The following is a 25,358-nucleotide window of genomic DNA, read 5'->3' as shown; positions in this document are numbered from 1 at the left end:
ATGTTGGCATTTGTTAAGCGCTTACTATGTGCCAAGCACCGTTCTAAGCGCTGGGGGGGATACAAGGTAATCAAGGCTGTCCCACGTGGGGCTCACAGTCTTCATCCCCATTTTCCAGATGAGGTCACTGAGGCACAGAGAAGTGAAGTGACTTGCCCAAAGTCACCCAGCTGACAATTGGCAGAGCCGGGATTTGAACCCGTGACCTCTGACTCCAAAGCCCGGGCTCTTTCCACCGAGCCACGCTGCTACAAGTTCATCATGATAACACTGAGTAATAATTAATTTGTTGAGGGAGGTATTGAGTTCCCATTTGACAGGTGAGGAAACTGAGGCACAGACAAGTGGCAGGCCCTCTGTCTCCCAGGCCTGTGCTCTTTCTGCTAGGCCGTGCTTCTTCTAAATAAAACCGATCATCCCTCCGTTTGACTGGGAGCGGTGCTTGGCACGTAGTAAGCACTTCACAAATGCATTCATTCATTCAATCGTATTTATTGAGCGCTTACTGTGTGCAGAGCACTGTACTAAACGATCATCATCCTCCTCATCATTCTGAGAAGGGGCTTCTTGGAAAGCTAGGAGAGCTGTGTTTAACCCCTCTGGGGGCCCGAAACTAGGGGATTTTGGGGGGTATCCACTCGACACGACAGATATTACTTCATCATCATCATCAATCTTATTTATTGAGCGCTTACTGTGTGCAGAGCACTGTACTAAGCGCTTGGGAAGTACAAATTACTTAGACTCTGAGCCCCATGTGTCTGACCTAATTAACTTTTATCTACCCCAGCACTTAGTACAGAGCTCGACACAGAGTAAGCACTTCACAAATACCATGATAATCCTGTTCCAAGTTGTCATAGCGTGGCTCAGTGGAAAGGGCACGGGCTTCGGAGTCAGAGGTCATGGGTTCGAATCCCGGCTCCACCACAAGTCAGCTGTATGACCTTGGGCAAGTCACTTAACTTCTCTGAGCCTCAGTTACCTCATCTGTAAAAATGGGGATTAAGACTGTGAGCCCCACGTGGGACAACTTGATCACATTGTATCCCCCCAGTGCTTAGAACAGTGCTTTGCACATAGTAAGCGCTTAACAAATGCCATCATTATTATTATTATTATTATTATTATTCACATAGGGGAGTTAGTCTGTAATCCGCCTTCATAGTAGTTAATTAGTAAATGAAGGTGATATTTCTTTTCCCTTATGTAGTCAAAGTACAATATCTAACCATGATCTTTCCGCAAAACGATATGACATAGTAATAATTATGGTATTTGTTAAGCACTTAATCCATCCCAAGTACTGTTCTAAGCACTGGGGTGGATAATCGGGTTGGACACAGTCCCAGTCGCACAGGGGGCTCCCACTCTTAATCCTCATTTTACAGATGAGGTAACTGAGGCACAGAGAAGTTAAAAGTGACTTGCCCAAGGTTGCACAGCAGACAAGTGGCGGAGCCGGGATTAGAACCCACATCCCCTGACTCCCAAGCCTGTGCCATGAAGCATGCTGCTTCACTATATGGCCTGTTTTATCAAGGTTGTGAGTCTAAAAAGAATACCAAAATGGTTTAAATAGGAAACGGTGGTCATTGTTACTTTAATACCTGTTTAATGGTGAGAATATTCTCTTTGAGCATATATTTGATCATTACTATTTTAGAGTCCCCAAGCTTCTCAAATGATTATCTAAATATTGAATGTGAACAGGGATTGTGAGATGGTGAGGGTAATAAATAGTGTTACTGGTTATGCCGGGATTCCAGGTTTTTATTCCCAGGCCCATCCTTGACTTTCAGTGTAACCTTTGTGCTCATCATGTGTTGCCAATTTGTATTTCCCAAGCGCTTAGTACAGTGCTCTGCACATAGTAAACGCTCAATAAATACGGTTGATGATGATGATCATACTTGTAAATAAGTATGGGCTAACTCACCTAACATTTTTTCCTCCTGGGAGATTTGCAAAGCATCTTAAGGAGTGCTAAATTCTACCTCTATGCTCTCGTTAGTCACTTATCCATAGCCTTAATCCAACTCTGCAAGAGGGGGGAAAAAAAGAAAACGGCAACAAAAAGGAGACGCAACGTTGACCGAGGGGTTAGAGCTCAGGCCTGAGAGACAGAAGGATGGGGATTCTAATCCCAGCTCTTTATGTGGAGGGGGCAAAAGTGACCATGGTGGGACAAGGTTTGTTGTTTTTTTTTTTTAAAGGAAACCAGAAACAGCCACACAGTGCCGGGTTGGTAATGAGTACTGGGGCTGGCTCAGTGGGCGGTGGAGCGGCGAAAGTTATTAATTTTTTCAAAAGATACGGGGCCAAGTGCTTCAAGCAGCATGGCCTAGTGGAAAGAGTCAGGCCTGGGCATCAGAGGACCTGGATTCCAACCCCAGCTCTTCTAGTTGCTTGCTTGTGACCTTGGGCAAGTGACTTAACTTCTCTACGCCTCGATTTCCTCTTCTGTAAAATGGGGATTCAATACCGTTCTCCCTCTTGAGCCCCAGTGTGGGACAGGGACTGCGTCCAACCAGATTGACTCGTGTCCACCCCAGCACTCAGAACAGCGCTTGACACATAGCACTTAACAAATACAATAATAGTCACAGTAATAATAAGAATAAGGGCACAAGATTTCATAATAGCACTAAAAACCTCCTGTACGAAACGGCTGGATACTGACCAGTTTCACGTGCATTTTCTCTTCTGAACAATAATCACCAAGACTTTCTACTTCTGCAAAGGATGGGAAATCTTGTGGGACAGCTTTGTAATCTGTTTGTTAATGGTTTCCAAAGACTATAAGAATTTATAGGAAGCCATGCAAATGTGAACATTCCAGTAAATGCTCAGGCCTCATATTGCAATTTTCATTTCAAAACACGTTACTGGCATCAACTAACTACTCTTAACAGCAGTGTTCCCCAAATAAGGAGATGGTTTCTTTGGAGCGTGTGACTGAAAGACATTCATTCATTCATTCAATCGTATTTATTGAGCGCTTACTGTGTGCAGAGCACTGTACTAAGCGCTTGGGAAGTACAAGTCATCAACACATAGATGGTCCTTACCCAACAGCGGGCTCACAGTCTAGAAGGGGGAGGCAGACAACAAAACAAAACATATTAACCGAATAAAATGAATAGAATAAATATGTACAAATAAAATAGAGTAATAAATTCATTCATTCAATCGTATTTATTGAGCACTTACTGTGATGGTGCTAAAACTTGGGATCATCGGTGACATCTGTAAGATTTTATTGAATTACCCAAGTCTTCAATCAATCAATCAATCAATCAGTCAAATCAATCAAAATAATTTACTGAATGTTCATCACGACCTAGTGGCAGGAAAACTGGGCTAGAAGTCAGGGAACAGGGTTTTCATCCAGGCCTCACCACTCCCCTGCTGTGTGATGTTGAACAAGTCACTTAACCACTCTGGGCCTCTGTTTCCTCATCTGTCAACTGGGGATAAAATGCCTTCTCCCTCTTAGGTTGTGAGCTGTGTACGGGACTGGTACTCTGCCTGATCCGATTATCTTGTCTCCATCCCAGTGCTTAGCACAATGCCCGAGCCATAGAAAGCACTTAAAAACTGTTGTTATTCTCCTCAGAATTTAGGGCACAAATCTCTTGTGATCCACAGCTATTTGAGATGTTCTCTTTCAGAAGGTACCCATCCTTTGAGCTCATCTACAACTAGGCCGCCCTCAACCACGTTCAGAGCCGGATCTGTACGCTTCGCACAAGGTTGTGATGTCACCAACCCTGATTTGGTGTAACATCTGTAATTCAGAATTAATGGTGCGCGACAGGCCACAGGAAAGCTGAATATGAGGCTTCCGATGCAGTCGCACTGATACCATTAACCCAGTTTGTCTTCAGTGATAATTATTAATAATAGTTATGGTACTTGCTAAATGCTTTCTAGGTTCCAAGCGCTGGGGTAGATAAAAAGATAATCTGGTTATTCACAGTTGCTGTCTCACTTGGAGCTCACCTTCTAAGTAGGAGGGAGTGTTTATATGTATATATGTTTGTACATATTTATTACTCTGTTTATTTATTTATCTTGTACATATCTATTTTATTTATTTTATTTTGTCAGTATCTTTGGTTTTGTTCTCTGCCTCCCCCTTCTAGACTGTGAGCCCACTGTTGGGTAGGGACTGTCTCTATGTGTTGCCGACTTGTACTTCCCAAGCACTTAGTACAGTGCTCAATAAATACGATTGATTGATTGATTGAGTAGGGTTTACTTCCCATTTTACAGATGAGGAGACTGAGGCATGGAGAAGTTAGAAGCTGGAATTAGAACTCAGGTCCTCGGTCTCCCAGGCCAATGCTCTTAGCAAAACAAATTTCACGCAGAATATCAATTGAATACTTGTCCCCTACTAGTCCGCATCAACTTTAGGAGGAAGTATTAGCTAATTCTTCAACCTGATAAATATTTTCCACTCCAGGACCGAGGCTGGCCAGTTTCTTTCTCTCTCTTTCACTCTCTTTTTCTGCTGTAGTACAACTTTAGTTAAATCATTTCTGATGGTGTGAGTGGTCTGCAAAAATGGGCTTTTAGTACAATTGTAAGTTATATATTAACTTCTGGATAGGGCATATTTGCCAGAAGGGAGAACTTCTAGCTTCTTGTCACAATTACAGGAGATAGTTAATCTCATCCTCTAGACTCTAAACTCCCTTGTGGGCAGGGGATGTTTCTACCAGCTCCGTCGCGTTGTGTTCTCCAAGTGCTCTGCACAAAGTATGTGCTCAATAAATAACACTGACCGATTGATTGATAGTTCTGTCCTCCTGTATAACCCTGCCATTATCCAACAGCTTCAACCCATCATATGATCGTGGCCAAGTCACTCAACTCCTCAGTTCTTCTGTTTTTCCCACTGTTAAACGGGGATTTTTATGAGTTGCCACCGACTTCTTTCTGATGTGTGGTGACGGGATTGATCAAACGATGTCTGAAAAATGCTTTGGACTCCTTCAAAGAAAGCTGCCCAGTTAAAACAAAGCATTCCCTATGGCTCACTGGCATTACTCAACTTTTATGGTTTCGTGTGTTGCAGTGAGCGAGGCCACGTGATAGTTCGCCTGCCATTCCGAGGGCTTCACTGGTCAAGAAGGAGCATGATGTGATAAACTCTAATACCGCCTTTCTGTGAAGCAGGCATTGAGAGTTTTTGATGGTTTCCGAGGGCCTAGGTTCACCCTTTGGAATTTCGTAAGAGATGGATGATCAGGGAGACTGATCCCTGGGACATCTCTCAGTGTCTCTTACTAATCCTGGCTCTGTCACTCATCTGCTGTGTGACCTTGGGCAAGTCTCTTAACTGCTCTGTGCCTCAGTTACCTCCTCTGTAAAATGGGGATTAATTCTGTGAGCCTCATGTGGGACAGGGCCTGGGTCCAACCCGATTAGTTTACATCTATCCCAGAGCTTAGAACAATGCTTTTAGACTGTGAGCCCACTGTTGGATAGGGACTGTCTCTATATGTTGCCAACTTGTACTTCCCAAGTGCTTAGTACAGTGCTCTGCACACAGTAAGTGCTCAATAAATACGATTGATGATGATGCTTGACACATAGTAAGCGCTTAAAAAATACCATCGACATTATTATGATGATGATGATGATGATGATTGAGCCAAGGCACCTAGTGTAGGGCTGTTTTATCTGCCAAACAGCTTCTGAGCCCCTTAAATCTGGTCCTCAGGGAACCTCCCTCCAGCCATTTGGGAGCCTCCCCCAACTAACTCAACCTACCCCTCGTCTTCTTCGTCTTCTTGCCTCTCAGCGTGGCTGGTCTTGTCTAAAAATAGCTTCAGGTAACGCACCCATCCTAGCAAAGTTGGGGCCCGAGCTGGGGGGTGGTCCCGGGCGGTGAACTTTGCTCTGTATAGTTCTTTTATTGTTATATTGTACTCTCCCAAGTGCTTAGTACAGTGCTCTGCACCCAGTAAGTGCTCAGTAAACAGGACTGATTGATTCCCAGAGTTCACCAGAGCCTAAATTGGGCCTGACAGATATTGTATTCTTGACCCTGACTTTGACTGAAAAGAAAGGAGAGGAAATTAAAAGGGAGGCAGTACTGAAAATAGTAGTTCTTTGTTGCTCTTTCCCTGCTGGTGCCTCTTTCTCCGCCTTCCTTTCTCCTTCAAAGGTTCACTAAGAAACCCACCAGATCCTAGACAGACAGAGACAGAGAGCAGACGGCCTCGCATCTCGACTGATACAAATACCGTATAACTGGCAAATGAGGATAAAGAAAAAGAACTGAGCCAAGCTGACCAACGTGCCCATTCACAACCCCGTCGCTGAATCGTGCCAAATTTCTTACAGTTTGTACAATCCATGCGAAGGCAGCGACGGTAAGAACTAAAATCATAATGGCTATTTCTGTTGAGTCTGGAGACTAGACTGAGCGACGCTAGACAACCCTTTAGACCGTAACATCAAACAGAAACTCCTCACCGTGGGCTTTAAAGCAGTCAATCACGGTGCCCCCTCCTACTTCACCTCCCTGTTCTACTATAACAACCTGCACACTGTGCTCCTCTAATATGCCGACCTGCTCACTGTACTACAATCTCATCTATCTCACCCCAGACCTCTTGCCCACATCCTGCCTCTGGTCCGGAACGCCATCCCTCCTCATATCCGACAGAAAATTCCTCTCTCCACCTTCAAAGCCTTATTGAAGGCACATCTCCTTCAAGAGGCCTTCCCTGACTAAGCTTCTTTTCCTCTTTTCCCACTCCCTTCTGTCTCGCCCTGACTTGTTCCCTTTATTCACCACCCCCGCCCCCAGCCCCACGGCACTTACGAAAATATACGTAATTTATTCTTTTATATTAATGTCGGTCTCCCCTCTAGACGGTAACCTCACCATGGGCAGGGATTGTGGCTGTTACATTGTTGTTTGTACTCTTCCAAGCGCTCAGTACAGTGCCCTGCACATAGTAAGTGCTCAGTAATTATGAATGATTGATTAAGCTCCTTGTGGGCAGGGAACGTGCTTACCAATTCTGTTCTATTGCCAAGCGCTTAGTACGGTGCTCTGGACCCTTCTAGACTGTGAGCCCGTTGTTGCGTAGGGACTGTCTCCCTCTGTTAATAATAATAATAATAATAATGGCATTTATTAAGTGCTTACTATGTGCAAAGCACTGTTCTCAGCGCTGGGGAGGTTACAAGGTGATCAGGTTGTCCCTCGTGGGGCTCACAGTCTTAATCCCCATTTTACAGATGGGGTAACTGAGGCACAGAGAAGTGAAGTGACTTGCCCAAAGTCACACAGCTGACAATTGGCGGAACCGGGATCTGAACCCATGACCTCTGACTCCCAAGCCCGGGCTCTTTCCTACTGAGCCACGCCGCTTCTCTAAGGAGCGGCCCCTGTAGACTCTAAGCTCCTTGAAGGCAGAGGTCACATCCGCCGATTCTGTTGTACTGTGCTTTCCCGAGCGCCTAGTAAAGTGCTCTGGCCCACAGTAAGCGTTCAATAAACAGAAGTGGCAAGGCGTAGTGGATACAGCATGGGGCTGGGAGCAGAAGGTCATAATAATAATAATAATAATGGCATTTAATAAGCGCTTACTATGTGCAAAGCACTGTTCCAAGCACCGGGGAGGTCACAGCGTGATCAGGTTGCCCTCCCTCTGCCCATCCGCCAAGTTCGCTCTCTTCCTCCCTTCAAGGCCCTACTGAGAGCTCACCTCCTCCAGGAGGCCTTCCCACACTCAGCCCCTTCCTTCCTCTCCCCCTCGCCCCCCTCTCCATCCCCCCATCTTACCTCCTTCTCTTCCCCACAGCACCTGTATATATGTATATATGTTTGTACATATTTATTACTCTATTTATTTATTTATCTTACTTGTACATATCTATTCAATTTATTTTATTTTGTTAGTATGTTTGGTTTTGTTCTCTGTCTCCCCCTTTTAGACTGTGAGCCCACTGTTGGGTAGGGATTGTCTCTATATGTTGCCAACTTGTACTTCCCAAGCGCTTAGTCCAGTGCTCTGCACACAGTAAGTGCTCAATAAATACGATTGATTGATTGATTGATTGATTGACGGGGGCTCACAGTGTTAATCCCCATTTTACAGATGAGGTCACTGAGGCACAGAGAATTGTTGCCGAATTGTACTTCCCAAGCGCTTAGTACAGTGCTCTGCACACAGTAAGTGCTCAATAAATGCGATTGAATGAATGAATGGACACAGTAACTGCGCAATAAATACGATTTGTTTATTTGTTTGTTCCCCAGCCCCACAGCACTTACATACGTACCTGTCATTTATTTCTATTAATGTCTGTTTCCCCCCATTTTCTAGACCGTTAGCTGTGGCAGGCTGAAGTTGCCACAGGATAGTGTCGACGTTGTGTTGCGTGTCTTAGGCCCGGAGGTGGTGGGTTCGTCGGGCAGCTATAGTGCCGTTTACCCCAACTAACTGGCACCGTGGGCAGGACACGGGAGGGGAACAGCCGACGGGAGGGTACCCAAACACCTCCTGAATGCTCAGCTGAAACCGAACACCCGGAAATCAGGGGAATGGGAATGCCATAAAACAAAGCTCTCAACAAAGCCGCATCTCAGTTGAAAACTGGGAGTCAGTTGCCACAGACAAGCCTGCGTGCTGTATAATAATCAAGAAAGAAGTGGCTCTCTTGGCTAAGAGTGGTTCATGGGGGACAGAATGGCCTAATAATAATAACGACGGCATTTATTAAGCGCTTACTATGTGCAAAGCACTGTTCTAAGCGCCGGGGAGGTTACAAGGTGACCGGGTTGTCCCTAATGGGAAGAGCATGGGGCTGGGAGTCAGAGGATATAGGTTTTCATCCCGGCTCTGCCACGGGCTGGCTGTGTGACTTTGGCCGAGTCACTTAACTTCTCTGTACTTTCATTCATTCATTCAATCGTATTTATTTATTAATAAATATAATTGTATTTATTTACTTGAGTTTCCTCAACTAAAAAATGGGGATTCAATACCTGTTCTCCCTCCTACCTAGACGGTGAGCCCACGTGGGACAGGGACTGTGTCCGACCTGATTACCAGCGCTCAGAACAGTGCTTGATACTTAAACGCTTAACGCATAGTAGGGACCGTCTCTATATGTTGCCGATTTGTACTTCTCTAGCGCTTGTTACAGTGCTCTGCACACAGTAAGCGCTCAATAATAGTAATAATAATAATAATCATGGCATTTATTAAGCGCTTACTATGTGCAAAGCAGTGTTCTAAGCGCTGGGGAGGTTACAAGGTGATCAGGTCATCCCACGGGGGGCTCCCAGTCGTCATCCCCATCTTACAGATGAGGGAACTGAGGCACAGAGAAGTGAAGTGACCTGCCCAAAGTCACACAATAAATATGATTGAATGAATTGTCATTATTATTAGAGAGTTCGAGAGGATTGTGAGAAAAAGAAGGGAAAAGGAAAACAGAAGAAAGCGTGGCAAGCAACAAACACAACTGCACAACATAGGTGAGTCTTTCCCTGTGTTCAGTGTGGTGGCGACTGACCTTTTTGGTCCGTGAGCTTTATCGTCACATCTTTTTTTCGAAAAGGAAGGACAACTTCGTGTGCACACATATACACACACACACACACATTTAATATGATATTGGAGTTTACATTTGACATCAAATCCATTTAAATTAGACCACGTGTCACTCTCCCTATTAATGCTCGTGGAATTAAATTTAAAAAACTGATCTTGCAGAATTCATTTATTCATTCATTCATTCATTCATTCAATCGTATTTACTGAGCGCTTACTGTGTGCAGAGCACTGTACTAGGCGCTTGGGAAGGACAAGTTGGCAACATATAGAGACAGTCCCTACCCAACAATGGGCTCACAGTCTAGAAGGGGGAGACAGAGAACGAAACAAAACACGTGGACGGGTGTCAAGTCATCCAAATAAATAAAGCTAGATGCACATCATTAACAAAATAAATAGAATAGTAAACATGTTAATTGCGGAATGAACAATTGCTATCGATCAGTCTGAGCTGGGCACTGTACTAAGCGCTTGGAAGAGTAGGTTCCCTGCCCACCAGGAGCTTGCAGTCTAGAGGGGAAGACAGACATTAAAATAAATTATGACTAGATACATGAGGTCTATACCGGCTGTTGATAAACCCTGAGAGTTGATTCCCTGAACCTTAAAATTGGTAATTCCGAGACCACAAGATTTTTTTCTACTTCTTTACAAATATCTCCGACCTCTCTGAAACTTCACAAGCCTGTCCTGGACGGGATAACCCGATGGATAGTTAGGAAAATGTCTCGGTTCGTTTTGCCGAGCACTTCAGCGAGGGCGGTGCTTTCCGACCATGTGGGCTTTGAGAGAAAGACGGCAAACTAAGAATTGAAATGTAATGGGGAAGCAGCGTGGCTCAGTGGAAAGAGCCCGGGCTTTGGAGTCAGAGGTCAGGGGTTCAAATCCCGGCTACGCCACTTGTCAGCTGTGTGACTTTGGGTAAGTCATTTCACTTCTCTGGGCCTCAGTTACCTCATCTGTAAAATGGGGATGAAGACTGTGAGCCCCACGTGGGACACCCTGATCACCTTGTAAACTCCCCAGCGCTTAGAACAGTGCTTTGCACACAGTAAGCGCTTAATAAATGCCATCATAAAAAAAATGCTGCATCAAGTCTCTGGCAGACACAGCAGGCGTTTTTTAATTAAAAGGAAACTTGTGTGCCACCGCCTGGGCCCGGGTTGTTAAAGTTAGGGCCGACGCAGAGTGATTTCCCACTTCGGGGAATGGGTGTTTCCTTTCCTTCGGAAATGCACATACACACAAAACAACAACAACAACAACGACAAAAAGCCTCTCTTGGTCCTCCCGAGCAGAAGCAGGCCAGAGCTAGGTTGGGAATGAAGAAAGGAGACCAAGCCAAGGCAGTGCAGGATTGTAACCCCCACACAGCTGCACTTCTTCCCAGGTGGCAGGGTCCACTTGGCAAGGTTGACCGTATATTCTCATGTGGGGAGGCGGTTGCCATTTTATCGGTGATTTCCCCTCTGCGATCCCGCTGCCTGCCCTCGGCTTGAGTCAAGCTAATTAAGAAACTGCGGCCCCTTTCCTGCTTTGGAGTATTAGTTCTGGCAAAACTTCCCAATCTGCCTGATCGCCCCCAAAACTGTTCTCTCCCCGCAAAAACACCTCCGATGGCTCCTTTCTGTTTCTTTTTTTTTATGGTACTTGCTAAGCCCTTACAACGTCCCAGGCGCTGTACTAAGTGTTGAGGTAGATACAAGCTAATCAGATTGGACTTGGTCCGTGACCCCCATGGGGCTCACAGCGTGGCTCAGTGGAAAGAGCCCGGGCTGGGGAATCAGAGGACCTGGATACTAATCCCGGCTCTGCCTTGGGCAAGCCACTTCACTTCTCTGCACCTCGGTTACCTCACCTGGAAAATGGGGATGAAGACTGAGAGCCCCATGTGGGGCAACCTGATTAGCTTGTATCTACGCCAACGCTTGGCACATAGTAAGCGCTGGACAAAAAGCATAATTATTATTTTACAGATGAAGTAACTGAGGCACAGAGAGGTGAGCTGACTTGCCCAAGGTGACTCCGCAGACAAGTGGAGGAGCAGGATTAGAACCCAGGGCCTTCTGACTCCTGGGTCTGAGCGTTATCCACTGGGTCATGAGGTTTCTCCACGCGTCTCGGACCATCGTGCCGCTTTTAAAATCCCATCCCCAGTCTCTCCTCTGTTGATGCTCCTTTGGGGCAGGGAACATGTCTACCAGCTTTGTTATACTTCGCCCAAGTACTTAGTACAGTGTTCTGCACACAGTAAGCACTCAATAAATACTATTAATTAACTAATGCAGAAATTCAGTCCTTCTACTCCTTCCTCTTCTCCAAACTCAACTCCCTTACCCGGCTTACCTTCCAACAGCCTCACTCCTCTCAAGCAAATCCCCTCTTGGTGTCTTATTCTCATCACTGCCAACTTGTACTTCCCAAGCGCTCAGTACAGTGCTCTGCACACAGTAAGCGCTCAATAAATACGATTGAAGGAATGAATGAATCACTGGGATTTGCACCCTCCCTCAGCCCCACGGTACTTAGGTCCAGATCTGTAATTTCTTTATTTCCATTAACATCTGTCCCGCTCTCGAGCTTGTAAGCTCTCTGTGGGCAGGGAGCCTCTTGTCTCGTCTCACGCCATCGAGTCGTTTCCAACCCAGAACGACACCACGGACACATCTCTACCAACTCTGTTATATTGTAGTCTCCCAAGTGCTTAGTACAGTCCTTTGCACACAGTAAGCATTCAATCAATATGATCGATTGATTTCTCTGGCTCACACCCTCCCTGCTACCTGGAATCCTCCCCGCTTCATATCTGAGAGATCACAGCTCTTCCCATATTCAAAACCCTTCTGAAATCATTTCTCTCCCAAAAGACCTTCCCTGATTTAGTCTGTGATCCCCTTCCACTGCCACGTTGGCTCTTCCGTGCCTCCGAAGTCTCTTATAAATAATAATATTAATAATAGTCAAAATAATGATGGTTTATTAAGCACTTACTACATGCCAAGCACTGTGCAAAATGCTGGGGTAGGTTTCAGGCAATCAGCCTCTACATAGTCCCCGTAGCACATTAGGACTCACAATCTAAGGGAGAGGGAGAACAGGCACTGAAGTATTCACAACCCCTATACATATCACCCTCAACCCTCCTTCCTGCATCCCTCAACCCTCCCTGAACTTGTACTTCCCAAGCGCTTAGTACAGTGCTCTACACACAGTAAGCACTCAATAAATACAATTGAATGAATGAATATAGCTATGGTACTTCAGTACTTACTATGTCCAAGCACTGTACTAAACGTTGGGATAGATACAAGTTAATAAGGTCGGACAAAGTCCCTCTCCCACAAGGGGAACACAGTCTAAGTAGGAGGGAGTAGGATTTAATCTCCATTTTACAGATGAGGTAATCGAGCACAGAAAAGGTAAGTGACTCATCCGAGATCACACCGCCGACGCATGGAAGAGCTGGCATCAGGCCATGCTGCTTCTCATAATAATAATAACGATGGCATTTGTGGAGCGCTTACTACGTGCGAAGCACTGTTCTAAGCGCTGGGCTGGATACAAGGTGATCAGGTTGTCCTGTATGGGGCTCAAGGTCTTAATCCCCATTTTGCAGATGAGATCACTGAGGCCCAGAGAAGTGAAGTGACTTGCCCAAAGTCACACAGCTGACGTATGGCAGAGCCGGGAATAGAATCCACGACCTCTGGCTCCCAAGCCCGTGCTCTTTCCACTGAGCCATGCTGCTTCTCATCTATTTATTACTTCCGTCTAACTTCATTAGGTAATTTAATGATGTGTCTTTCTTCCCTACTACGATTGTAAACTCCATGAAGGCAGGGATCATGTACACTGATGCTTTGGTAGTCTTCTAAACACTAATATGGTGCGTCACACATGGTAGATTTTTTTTGGCTTTTTTTTTTGTTTTTTTTAATGGTATCGGTTAAGTGTTTACTATGTGCCAAACACTGCACTAGACTTTGAACCAGATTCAAGATAATCAGATTGGACACAGTCCATGTACCAAATGGGACTCCCGGGCTTAATTCCCACTTTACAGATGAGGTAACTGAGGCATAGAATAGTTAAGTGACTTGCCTAAGGTCACACAACAGATAAGTATTGGAGGAGCAGCCTGGCTACATAGACAGAGGAAATCAGAAGGATCTGGGGTTCTAATCCTGGCTCTATCACTTGTCTGCTGTGAGATCTTGGGCAAGTCACTTCACTTCTCTGTGCCTCAAAATGGGGATTAATAATAATAATAATAATAATGATGGCATTTATTAAGTGCTTCCTATGTGCAAAGCACTGTTCTAAGTGCTGGAGAGTTTACAAGGTGCTCAGGTTGTCCCACGGCAGGCTCACAGTCTTAATCCCCATTTTCCAGATGAGGTCACTGAGGCTCAGAGAAGTGAAATGACTTGCCCAAAGTCACACAGCTGACAATTGGCAGAGCCGGGATTTGAACCCATGACCTCTGACTCCAAAGCCCGGGCTCTTTCCACTGAGCAGCCTCACGTGGGACAACCTGATTACTTTGTATCTCCCCCATTTTACAGATGAGGTACAGAATCGATCAATCAATCGTATTTATTGAGCGTTTACTGTGTGCAGAGCACTGTACTAAGCGCTTGGGAAGTACAAGTTGGCAACATATAGAGACAGTCCCTACCCAACAGTGGGCTCACAGTCTAAAAGGGGGAGACAGACAACAAAACCAAACATACTAACAAAATAAAATAAATAGAATAGATACGTACAAGTCAAATAAATAAATAGAGTAATAAATCTGTACAAACATATATACATATATACAGGTGCTGTGGGGAACGGAAGGAGGTAAGATGGGAGGGATGGAGAGGGGGACGATGGGGAGAGGAAGGAAGATAAGACCCTGAGCACCCTGCGGGACATGGACTGGTGGAACCTGATTAGCTTGTGTGGCGTAGTGGATAGAGCATTGGCTTGACAGTCAGAAGGTAATAATAAGAATAATAATGCTATTTGTTAAGCGTTTACTCTGTGCCAAGCACTGGGGTAGATACAAGCTATCAGGGTGTCCCACGTGGGGCTCACAGTCTTCATCCCCATTTTACAGATGAGGTCACTGAGGCCCAGAGAAGTGAAGTGACTTGCCCAAGATCACCCAGCAGACAAGTGGCAGAGCTGGGATTAGAACCCACGACCTCTGGCTCCCAAGCCCGGGCTCTTTCCACCGAGCCACGCTGCTTCTCCTAGGAGCTTAGAACAGCGCCTGGCACAGAGTAAGCGCTTACTCTGAGAGAAGCAGCGTGGCTCAGTGGGAAAGAGCCCGGGCTTTGGAGTCAGAGGTCATGGGTTCAAATCCCGGCTCCACCACTTGTCAGCTGTGTGACTTTGGGCAAGTCACTTCACTTCTCTGGGCCTCAGTTCCCTCATCTGTAAAATGGGGATGAAGACTGTGAGCCCCACGTGGGACAACCTCATCACCTTGTATCCTCCCAGCGCTTAGAACAGTGCTTTGCACGTAGTAAGCGCTTAATAAATGCCATTATTATTATTATTATTAACGAATACTGTCATGATCACTATTATTATGATGATCCTTAGAGCCAGTAGGCTGCCACTGTTATTAGGGATGAGTTGGGGAGCCGGATTTAGCGGAGCCCCGCACTCACCGTCTGGTCCTTCTCCCTATGGAGGCCCGGCCTGGAAATGCCCTTGGTTTTCGCTTTTCTTCTTCATAATAACGACGGTATTTGTGAAGCGCTTAACTATGTGCCGGGCACTGTCCTCATTTCTCTACCCCAACGCCACCAATAAATCCTTCAATCCTTCAGTAATTTCCAGCAGGGTTCTTCTTTCCCTGCTCGGAGTCCAGCCCCCATCTGATCCTGACCCTGTCCATCCCGTCTCTCCGGCCTGGGCTGGGCTGGTGAAGGGGACGCTGCAAATAATAATAATGATAATGATCATCGTCATCATCATCAGTCGTATTTATTGAGCACTTACTGTGTGCAGAGCACTGTACTAAGCGCTTGGGAAGTACAAATTGGCAACACATAGAGACAGTCCCTGCCCAACAGTGGGCTCACAGTCTAAAAGGATGGTGACGGCATTTATTAAGCGCTTACTATGTGCAAAGGGGAAAGTGGGGGTTAAGACTTTAAAAGTTAAAAGAAAAAAAAATCCCTACGACTGAAGGGGGTTGAGCAGACCCAGCAGGTAGAGGTGTGAGGAAGACCTGGGGATCGCAAGGACCATATTAATAATTTTTAAAAAGGCAGAAAAACCAAGGGGGGATAGAGGAGACTGTTAGGGGGATGGAAGAGATGGGGGGATGTAGAAAAGCTGCACGGGGAAGCAGAGGAAGTTGGAGTGAGAACGTTGTTGGGTAGCGACCGTCTCTATATGTTGCCAACTTGTACTTCCCAAGCGCTTAGTATAGTGCTCTGCACACAGTAAGCGCTCAATAAATACGATTGAATGAAAGGGGCAAGGAGTGAGGGGAGGACCAGGGGAGATGTTCTTAGTGGCGATAACAATTTCCTAATAGTAGTAATGATTACTTATTGAGCCCCCTCTGAGGGCAATGCACTGAATACACCTGGAAAGTACGACAGAAGCACAAGCCCACAAGGAGTTCACTAACTTGTTGAATCTTCAGTTGTGGAAGTGATTTCCGCCAGGCCGTCATGGCACCTCCCCCAGCAAAGCAGTGTGGCTTAGTGGACAGAGCGCAAACCCGGGAGCCAGAAAGGCCTGTGTTCCTATCCCAGTTCTGCCTCTTGTCTGCTGTGTGACCCCGTACACGTCACTTAACGTCTCTGTGCCTCCGTTTCCCCATCTGTAAAATGGGGATTAAGACTGTGAGCCCTATGTGGGACAGCGACTGTGTCTAACTTGATTATCTTGTCTCGTCTCCAACCCTTAGAAAAGTGCCCGGCACATAGTGTTTAACAAATCCCACAATGATGATTATTATTATTATAATCAATCCTGGCTTAGGACTGGCTCTACATATGTGATTGTACATATCCATAATTTATTTTCATGTCTGTCTCCCCCTTTTTGCAGCTGAGCAATCGAAGAGGATAAGGATGGAGTAGAAATGGTGGGATTTGGCATACGGTAAGTGCCCAGTCAATCAATCACTGGTTTTTATTGAGCACTTACTGTGTGCAGGGCACTAAATCAATCAATCAATCGTATTTATTGAGCGCTTACTGTGTGCAGAGCACTGTACTAAGCGTTTGGGAAGTACAAGTTGGCAACATATAGAGACAGTTCCTACCCAACAGTGGGCTCAGTCGGGAGGGTACAGTGCAATCGAGTTGGTAGACTTGATCCCGGCCTAATAAATACCACTGTTCGATTGATCACCCTTAGTGGGATCTCAATAAAGGGCACTACCACCCTGACTATTCTTTCACAGGACCCTGATTTGACTTGTACTTCCCAAGCGCTTAGTACAGTGCTCTGCACACAGTAAGTGCTCAATAAATATGACTGAATGAATGACATTTTCTGCTTCCCTCATCAGTACGACTTCTCTCCCTGGTTTGCTTTCCCTTCCTCCCTATCTTTCAGTGTCTGTATCGGACCTGCCGGAGGCAGCTGGGGATAGATTCTGAAAATCATGGATAGGAACCGTCGCTATCTGTTGCCTACTTGTCCTTCCCAAGCGCTTAGTACAGTGCTCTGCATACGGTAAGCGCTCAATAGATATGATTGAATGAATGAATGAATGAAAAACATCTGCCTGAAAAGTGGCAAGTATTCAGTAAAACTATCTGAAAAATATTAAGACAGTGAGCCCTATGTGGGACAGAGACTGTGTCTGGACTGATTAATCAATCAATCAATCAATCATATTTATTGAGCACTTACTGTGTGCAGAGCACTGTACTGAGTGCTTGGGCTTGACTCTACCCCAGCGCTTAGTACAGTACCTGGCACAAATAATAATAATAATAATGATGGCATTTGTTAAGCCCTATGTGCAAAGCACTGCTCCAAGCACTACAAACTGAGTGCTAAACAAATACCACACTGAAGTATCATTAACCCTTCTAGACTGTGAGACCCCCTCCCAAGATGTGAGCCCATTGTTGGGTAGGGACCATCTCTCTATGTTGCCGACTTGTACTTCCCAAGCGCTTAGTACAGTGCTCTGCACACCGTAAGTGCTCAATAAATATGATTGAATGAATGAATGAATAAATAATAATAAAAATAATACAATGGCATTTAGTGAGTGCTTACTGTATGCAGAGCACTGTACTAAGCACCTAGGAGAGTACAACACAACAGAGTTGGTAGACACACTCACTTCCCACATCCACTTATTATTATTGTTATCTATAATAATAAAAATTTGCCATATGCCAAGAACTGGGGGAGATACAAGATAGATTGGACACAACCAATCTAAGTAGGAGGGAGCAGGATTTAACCCCCGTTTTACAAATAAGGAAACGGAAGCACAGAGATGTTAAGTGACTTGCCCAAGGTCACGCAGCAGGCATATGGCAGGCCTGGGATTAGAACCCAAGTCCTCCGACCCCCAGGGTTGTGCTCTTTCCACTAGGCCACACTCTCGTACAGTGCGAATGGGCCCGAAGTTTCCCCATTGTAGATGCCAAGGCCTCTTGTTTCCTTTGGAAAGGGGAGTCCGGTGCGAGAAATGATAATCAGGTGCTTAAACTTTGTCCTAAGAGTCAAATGTCCTATGTTAACTTTTAAGCGCTATCACTGACTTGCTGAATTACCTTAGGAAATCATTTACCCTGTCTAGGCTGTATTTTTCTCCAGGCTTCATATTTTTAATAGCAATTTCCTTCTTCTGTCTGCTCTCCTACCTCAATCTCCTATCTATGCTGTATTTTTCTTCAGGCTTCATATTTTTAACAGCAACTTCCTTCTTCTGTCTGCTCTCCTACCTCAATCTCCTATGCTGTATTTTTCTTCAGGCTTCATACTTTTAATAGCAATTTCCTTCTTCTGTCTGCTCTCCTACCTCAATCTCCCTATGACAATTCTTCCCAGAATCGAGATTAATTTTTAATGGGGTTCCTGGATCTTGATTTGTGTGTATCGTCATCATCAATAGTATTTATTGAGCGCTTACTGTGTGCAGAGCACTGTACTAAGCGCTTGGGAAGTACAAATTGGCAACATATAGAGGCAGTCCTTACCCAACAGTGGGCTCACAGCCTAAACTGTCTACACAGTCTACACAGTCTGTACACTGTGTGTACAGTTGCGTTTGTCACCCTCCTCAGATTGGAAGTTCCTGGAGGTCAGGGACGGTGCCTTGTTCTTCCTCTGTAATTTCCCCTCACCTCTACTCCCCAGCGCTTAGAACAGTGCTTTGCACATAGTAAGCGCTTAATAAATGCCATCATCATCATCATCATCATCCAGGCCTCTGCATGTCCGCTTAGTACAGTGCTCTGCACACAGTAAGCGCTCAATATGATTGAATGAATTTTGTTACTATGATGTGTATATAGCTATAATTCTATTTATTCTGATGGTGTTGACGCCTGTCTACTTGTTCTGTTGTGTTCTCTGTCTCCCCCTTCTAGACTGTGAGCCCGCCGTTGGGTAGGGACCATCTCTATGTGTTGCCGACTTGTACTTCCCAAGCGCTTAGTACAGTGCTCTGCACACAGTAAGCGCTCAATAAATACGATTGAATGAATGAATGAATGTAGTTGGTCCTCAATAAAGAGCGTTGTCCGATTGTTGAGGAGCAATAATAATTAAAACTCCTCAGACGATCAGCAAACGTCAACTCGGTCAATAGTTTCAACCTCTTTGCCCGGAAAAGATTTTCTAGCAGCACCCTTACCAACCAGTAATATTGAATGGTGTGAATAGCGTGAATTTCATCTTGTAATTTTCCCCACTGACCCTTTGGGGAAAGCGGTTGAATGGCTAGAACGGGGGCATCTGAGAGCAGAATGATAATAATAACAATGATGGCATTTGTTAAGCACTTACTATGTGCCAAGCACCGGTCTAAGCGCTGGTTGGGGGGAGATACAAGGTAATCAGGCCACGTGGGCTCACAGTCTTCATCCCCATTTTACAGATGAGGCAACTGAGGCCCAGAGAAGTGCAGTGACTTACGCAAAGTCACCCAGCTGACAAGCGACGGAGCCGGGATTAGAACCGAAGACCTCTGACTCCAAAGCTGAGCCACGTTGCTTCTCGGAAGTAGCATTGTCTAGTGGGTAAAGCCCAGGCCCGAGAGTAAGAAGGATCCGGATTCCAATCCTGGCTCCGCCACTTGTCTGTTGCGTGACCTTGGGCAAGTCACTTCACTTCTCTGTGCCTCAGTTACCTCATCTGTAAGGTGCGGTTAAGACTGTGAGGCCTATGTGGGACATAGACTGTGTCCAACCTAGTTAATGTGTATCTACCCCGGCGTTTAAGACAGTGCCTGGCACATAGTAAAGCGCTTAACAAATACCATGAAAAAGAAGAGGAGAAAGAAAGGGCTGGCTAATCCGTAAACTAGCTACATCAGAATTGGTTGTCCAAGAGAATCCCCATCTCATTGTTCCTTCAAACACAAGCGCTTAGTACAGTGCAAGCGCTTAGTACAGTGCTCTGCACACAGTAAGCGCTCAATAAATACGATTCATTGATTGATCGATCTTTGATGGTCCTGCTGTTGGGGACAGAATACAGGGCTGGGTTGAGAAAAGGCGTAACCCAGCGGGGTATGGCTTGTGATTATAATTATAATAATAAAATGATGGTGTTTATTAAGCGCTTACTATGTGCAAATCACTGTTCTAAGCGCTGGGGAGGTTACAAGGTGATCAGGTTGTCCCACGGGGGGCTACAGTCTTAATCCTCATTTTACAGATGAGGTAACTGAGGCAGAGAGAAGTTACGTGACTTGCCCAAAGACACACAGCTGACAGTTGGCGGAGCCGGGATTTGAACCTATAATAATGATGGCATTTATTAAGCACTTACTATGTGCAAAGCACTGTTCTAAGCGCTGGGGAGGTTACAGGGTGATCAGGTTGTCCCACGGGGGGCTCACAGTCTTCATCCCCATTTTCCAGATGTGGTAACTGAGGCCCAGAGAAGTGAAGTGCCTTGCCCAAAGTCACACAGCTGACAGTTGGCGGAGCTGGGATTTGAACCTATAATAATAATAATGATGGCATTTATTAAGCGCTTACTATGTGCAAAGCACTGTTCTAAGCGCTGGGGAGCTTACAAGGTGATCAGGTTGTCCCACGGGGGGCTCACAGTCTTAATCCCCATTTTACAGATGAGGTAACTGAGGCCCAGAGAAGTTACGTGACTTGCCCAAAGTCACACAGCTGACAGTTGGCGGAGCCGGCATTCGAACCCCTGACCTCTGGCTCCGAAGCCCGGGCTCTTTCCACTGAGCCACGCTGCTTCTCATAATTAGACAGAAAAGAGTTTAGTCGGGGCAACTGTAGATTCATGATACAGATTCTTCATCTGTAATATGGGGATTCAATACCTGCTTTTTTAATGGTGTTGGTTAAGCACTTATTACGTGTCAAAACACTGTTCTGAGCACTGGGGTAGATACAAGTTAATTAGGTTGAACAGAGTCCCTGACCCGCATGGAGCTCACGGTCTAAGTAGGAGGGACACAGGGACCGGGTTTGACCTTATTAACTGGTGTCTACCGCAGTCTTATTCATTCATTCATTCAATCGTATTTATTGAGCGCTTACTGTGTGCAAAGCACTGTACTAAGCACTTGGAAAATACAATTCGGCAACAAATAGGGACAATCCCAGTGTGGCCTAGTGGAAAGAGCACGGGCTTGGGAGTCTGAGGTCGTGGGTTCTAATCCCTACTCCGCCACTTGTCAGCTGTGTGACTTTGGGCAAGTCACTTCACTGGGCCTCAGTTACCTCATCTGTAAAATGGGGATTAAGAAGACTATGCACCCCACGTAGGACAACCTGATTACCTTGTATCTACCCCTGTGCTTAGAACAGTGCTTGGCACATAGTAAGAGCTTAACAAATTGATGACTGTGAGCCCACTGTTGGGTAGGGACTGTTTCTATATGTTGCCGACTTGTACTTCCCAAGCGCTTAGTACAGTGCTCTGCACACAGTAAGCGCTCAATAAATACGATTGATTGATTGATCAGATCCCACATGGGGCTCACCATCTACGTAGGAGGGAGAACAGGTCTACATGTTTGGTTTTGTTCTCTGTCTCCCCCTTCTAGACTGTGAGCCCGCCGTTGGGGAGGGACAGTCTCTAGATGTTGCCTACCTGTACTTCTCAAGCGCTTAGTACAGTGCTCTGCACACAGTAAGTGCTCAATAAATACGATTGAATGAATGAACAAATACCATCATTATTATTTCCTAGACTGTGAGCCCCTTGTTGGGTAGGGACCGTCACTATATGTTGCCAACTTGTACTTCCCAAGCGCTTAATACAGTGCTCTGCACACAGTAAGCGCTCAATAAATATGACTGAAAGAATCCCTACCCAACAACAGACTCACAGTCTAGAAGTGGGGGAGACAGAAAAAACTAAACAAGTGGACAGGCATCAATAGCATCAAGATAGATAGGATTATAGATATATACACACCATTAATAAAATAGAATAATAAATATGTACATATATACACAAGTGCTGTGGGGTGGGAGAGGGGTAGAGCAGAGGGAGGGAGAGAGGCAGGGCAATGGGGTGGGAGGAGGAGCAGAGGAAAAGGGGGGCTCAGTCTGGGAAGGCCTCCTGGAGGAGGTGAGCTTTCAGTAGGGATTTGAAGGGAGGAAGAGAGCTAGCTTGGCAGATGTGAGGAGGGAAGGCATTCCAGGCCAGAGGTAATAATAACAATAATAATAATAATTATGGCATTTATTAAGCACTTACTATGCGCAAAGCACTGTTCAAAGCGCTGAGGCGCTTACCAGGTGATCAGGTTGTCCCCCGGGGCGCTCACAGTCTTCATCCCCATTTTCCAGATGAGGGAACTGAGGCCCAGAGAAGTGAAGCGACTTGCCCAAAGCTGACAACTGGCGGAGGCAGGATTTGAACCCGTGACCTCCGACTCCAGAGCCGGGGCTCTTTCCACTGAGCCAGGCTGCTTCTAGGATGTGGACCAGTGCTTAGAACAGTGTGTGACGCCTAAGAGCTTAACAAATACCATTATACGACACTCCTTGGCTCTTAGCCTATTGATCCAGTTTCACAGGATATCACTTAATGGATAGGTGAGGCCTTGTAAACTTTTGCATCCCTTAAGCACTGAGGTCCTCCCCCCGGAAGTGCTCTGCACACAGTAAGCGCTCAATAAATAGGATTGAATGAATGAATGAATGAATTGAAGCACTTAAGTACATGTCTTCCAGCGCTTAGAACAGTGCTCCAGCGCTTAGAACAGTGCTCCACACTTAGAACAGTGCTTTGATCATAGTAAGCGCTTAACAAATGCCATCATCATTATTATTATTATTATTTAAGCTCCATGGCTTCTCCCTCCCATTTATCAAGAATTGGCTAACTTTATTGTACTCTCCCAAGCACTTAGTACAGTGTTCTGCACAGATTGACTGCTCAGTAAATACGACTGATTGACAGATTGATTGAAAGGATCCCAATTCTTTGGGGCAGCTTTTAAGGCTCTCTAATTTGTCCCCGAGATAAAGCACTTTGCAAACAGAGACTTCCGCAGTTTCAGAAAGGTGTCTGAACAGTTCAGTGAAAGCCTCTCTCTCATTAAAACTGCTATTTTTCAAGCGCTTAAAGTGCCAAGCTCTGTGCTCAGCACTGGGGTAGATATAAGATAATTAGGTTGGACATAATCCCTCTCTCTCCTTGGGCTTTAGGAAGGAAATCCCTCTCCATCCCCTCCATCTTATCTCCTTCCCTTCCCCACAGCACCTGTATATATGTATATATGTTTGTCCATATTTATTACTCTATTTATTTTACTTGTACATATCTATTCTATTTATTTTACTTTGTTAGTATGTTTGGTTTTGTTCTCTGTCTCCCCCTTTTAGACTGTGAGCCCGCTGTTGGGTAGGGACTGTCTCTATATGTTGCCAACTTGTACTTCCCAAGCGCTTAGTACAGTGCTTTGCACACAGTACGCGCTCAATAAATGCAATTGATTGATTGAAAACAGGTATTTAATCCCCATTTTACAGATGAGGAAACTACTCCATAAATAATAATGATGGAATTTATGAAGCGCTTACTATGTGCAAAGCACTGTTCTCCATACAAGCTCCTTTGTTAAGGGGTTGTTTTTGCTAAAGAAGCAGTGTGTCCTAGAGGGAAGAGCAGGGGGCTGGGAGTCGGAGGATCCGAGTTCTAATCCTGGTCCGCTTGTCTGCTCTGTGACCCCGGGCAGGTCACTTGGGGAAGCAGCGTGGCTCAGTGGAAAGAGCCCGGGCTTTGGAGTCAGAGGTCGTGGGTTCAAATCCCAGCTCCGCCAACTGTCAGCTGGGTGACTTTGGGCAAGTCATTTCACCTCTCCGGGCCTCAGTTCGCACATCTGGAAAATGGGATGAAGATTGTGAGCCCCACCTGGGACAACCTTGTATCCTCCCCAGCGCTTAGAACAGTGCTTTGCACATAGTAAGCGCTTAACAAAGACCAAAATTATTATTATTATTGACTTCCCTGTGTCTGCTTCCTTATCTATAAAATGGGAATTAAATCCTTTCTTTTCTACACGGACTCTAAGCCCCATGTGGGATAGGATCTGTGACCACTGTGATTATCTTGTATCAACCCCAGTTCTTGCTATATATTAAGCACTTAACAAGGACTTTAATTCATAAAGAAAGCTCTCCAACATGACCCTCTCATTACGGCTTTGCTTGGAGGAAATTTGGCCACAAATTTCAGGAATTTCAGAAAAGGCTTTTTTCCCAATAAAGCAACTGCATTTATTGAATGCCTACTGTGTGCAGCGCACTGTACTAAACATTTGGAAGAGTACAATATAACAGACACATCCCCCGTCCACAACAAGCTTACAGTCTAGAGGATGGTGGACTATGATTTTTAGGGAGCTTATGTTGCACCACTCTGCTGAATCATCCAAAAATTGAATATTTACAGAACTCCTTGGACTGAAGAGAAATTGTCGTCACGTGTTGACAAGTTTTTGTTACAAAAAAACCCAAAGATTTTTGTACTTATTGGACAGGATCATTACGACAACATCAGAAAAAATGAGCAGACAAATTATGGCAGAGACTGTTTATTCAGTGACATTACAGAATCGTATTTTTAAATAACCATCGCAACACCCCTCTGAATCCTAACTAGATTGAGTCAGACTTGATTTATTGCCTATACCTGCGAAGGTCCCCTTTTACAATAATGACTTTCACTGATTTGGGCATTTTACCATTAACTCAGCCAGTTCGCTTTCAAGTAAATGAAGAGAGAAAATACGGACTATCCGATATTAGAAAATGCTTCACCGGACCCCGGGGTCGCTTTCTGGGCAAACGTGCTGAAGGGGATCGACGAAACCAACCAATCTAAAGGGAGTCGGTAGCTCCTCAGGGCTGCAATAGTGTTAAAAAACAAAATGAGCTTTAAGGAACAGCTCAAGCCAAAGGAATACATATCTGAATAGAAAAACAGAGCTGCAATGTCCCATCAAGCTCTCCTCATTTTTCCTCCCGTAAGGGTTTTAATTCTCTCTGTTTGCATCCCCCTCATCCCCCTCTCCATCCCCCCCATCTTACCTCCTTCCCTTCCCCACAGCACCTGTATATATGT

At 45.3% G+C, this 25,358-nt stretch overlaps 1 long non-coding RNA gene across 1 annotated transcript; it reads left to right on the top strand.

The window, feature by feature from the left end:
• Positions 1 to 9,429: 9,429 nt before the first annotated feature.
• LOC119930130 lies at positions 9,430 to 25,114 on the top strand. The gene is made up of 3 exons (XR_005451628.1): positions 9,430 to 9,514; positions 16,656 to 16,709; positions 24,990 to 25,114. It is a non-coding gene; the product is annotated as an uncharacterized LOC119930130 (long non-coding RNA).
• The last annotated feature ends 244 nt before the right edge of the window (positions 25,115 to 25,358 follow it).

The sequence above is a fragment of the Tachyglossus aculeatus genome, chromosome 6 (assembly GCF_015852505.1).
Source record: "Tachyglossus aculeatus isolate mTacAcu1 chromosome 6, mTacAcu1.pri, whole genome shotgun sequence".
In the NCBI taxonomy this organism is placed as follows: Eukaryota; Metazoa; Chordata; class Mammalia; order Monotremata; family Tachyglossidae; genus Tachyglossus; species Tachyglossus aculeatus.
The sequence above is the reverse complement of the archived record's forward strand: the minus strand, read 5'-3'. Positions and strand labels throughout refer to the sequence as shown.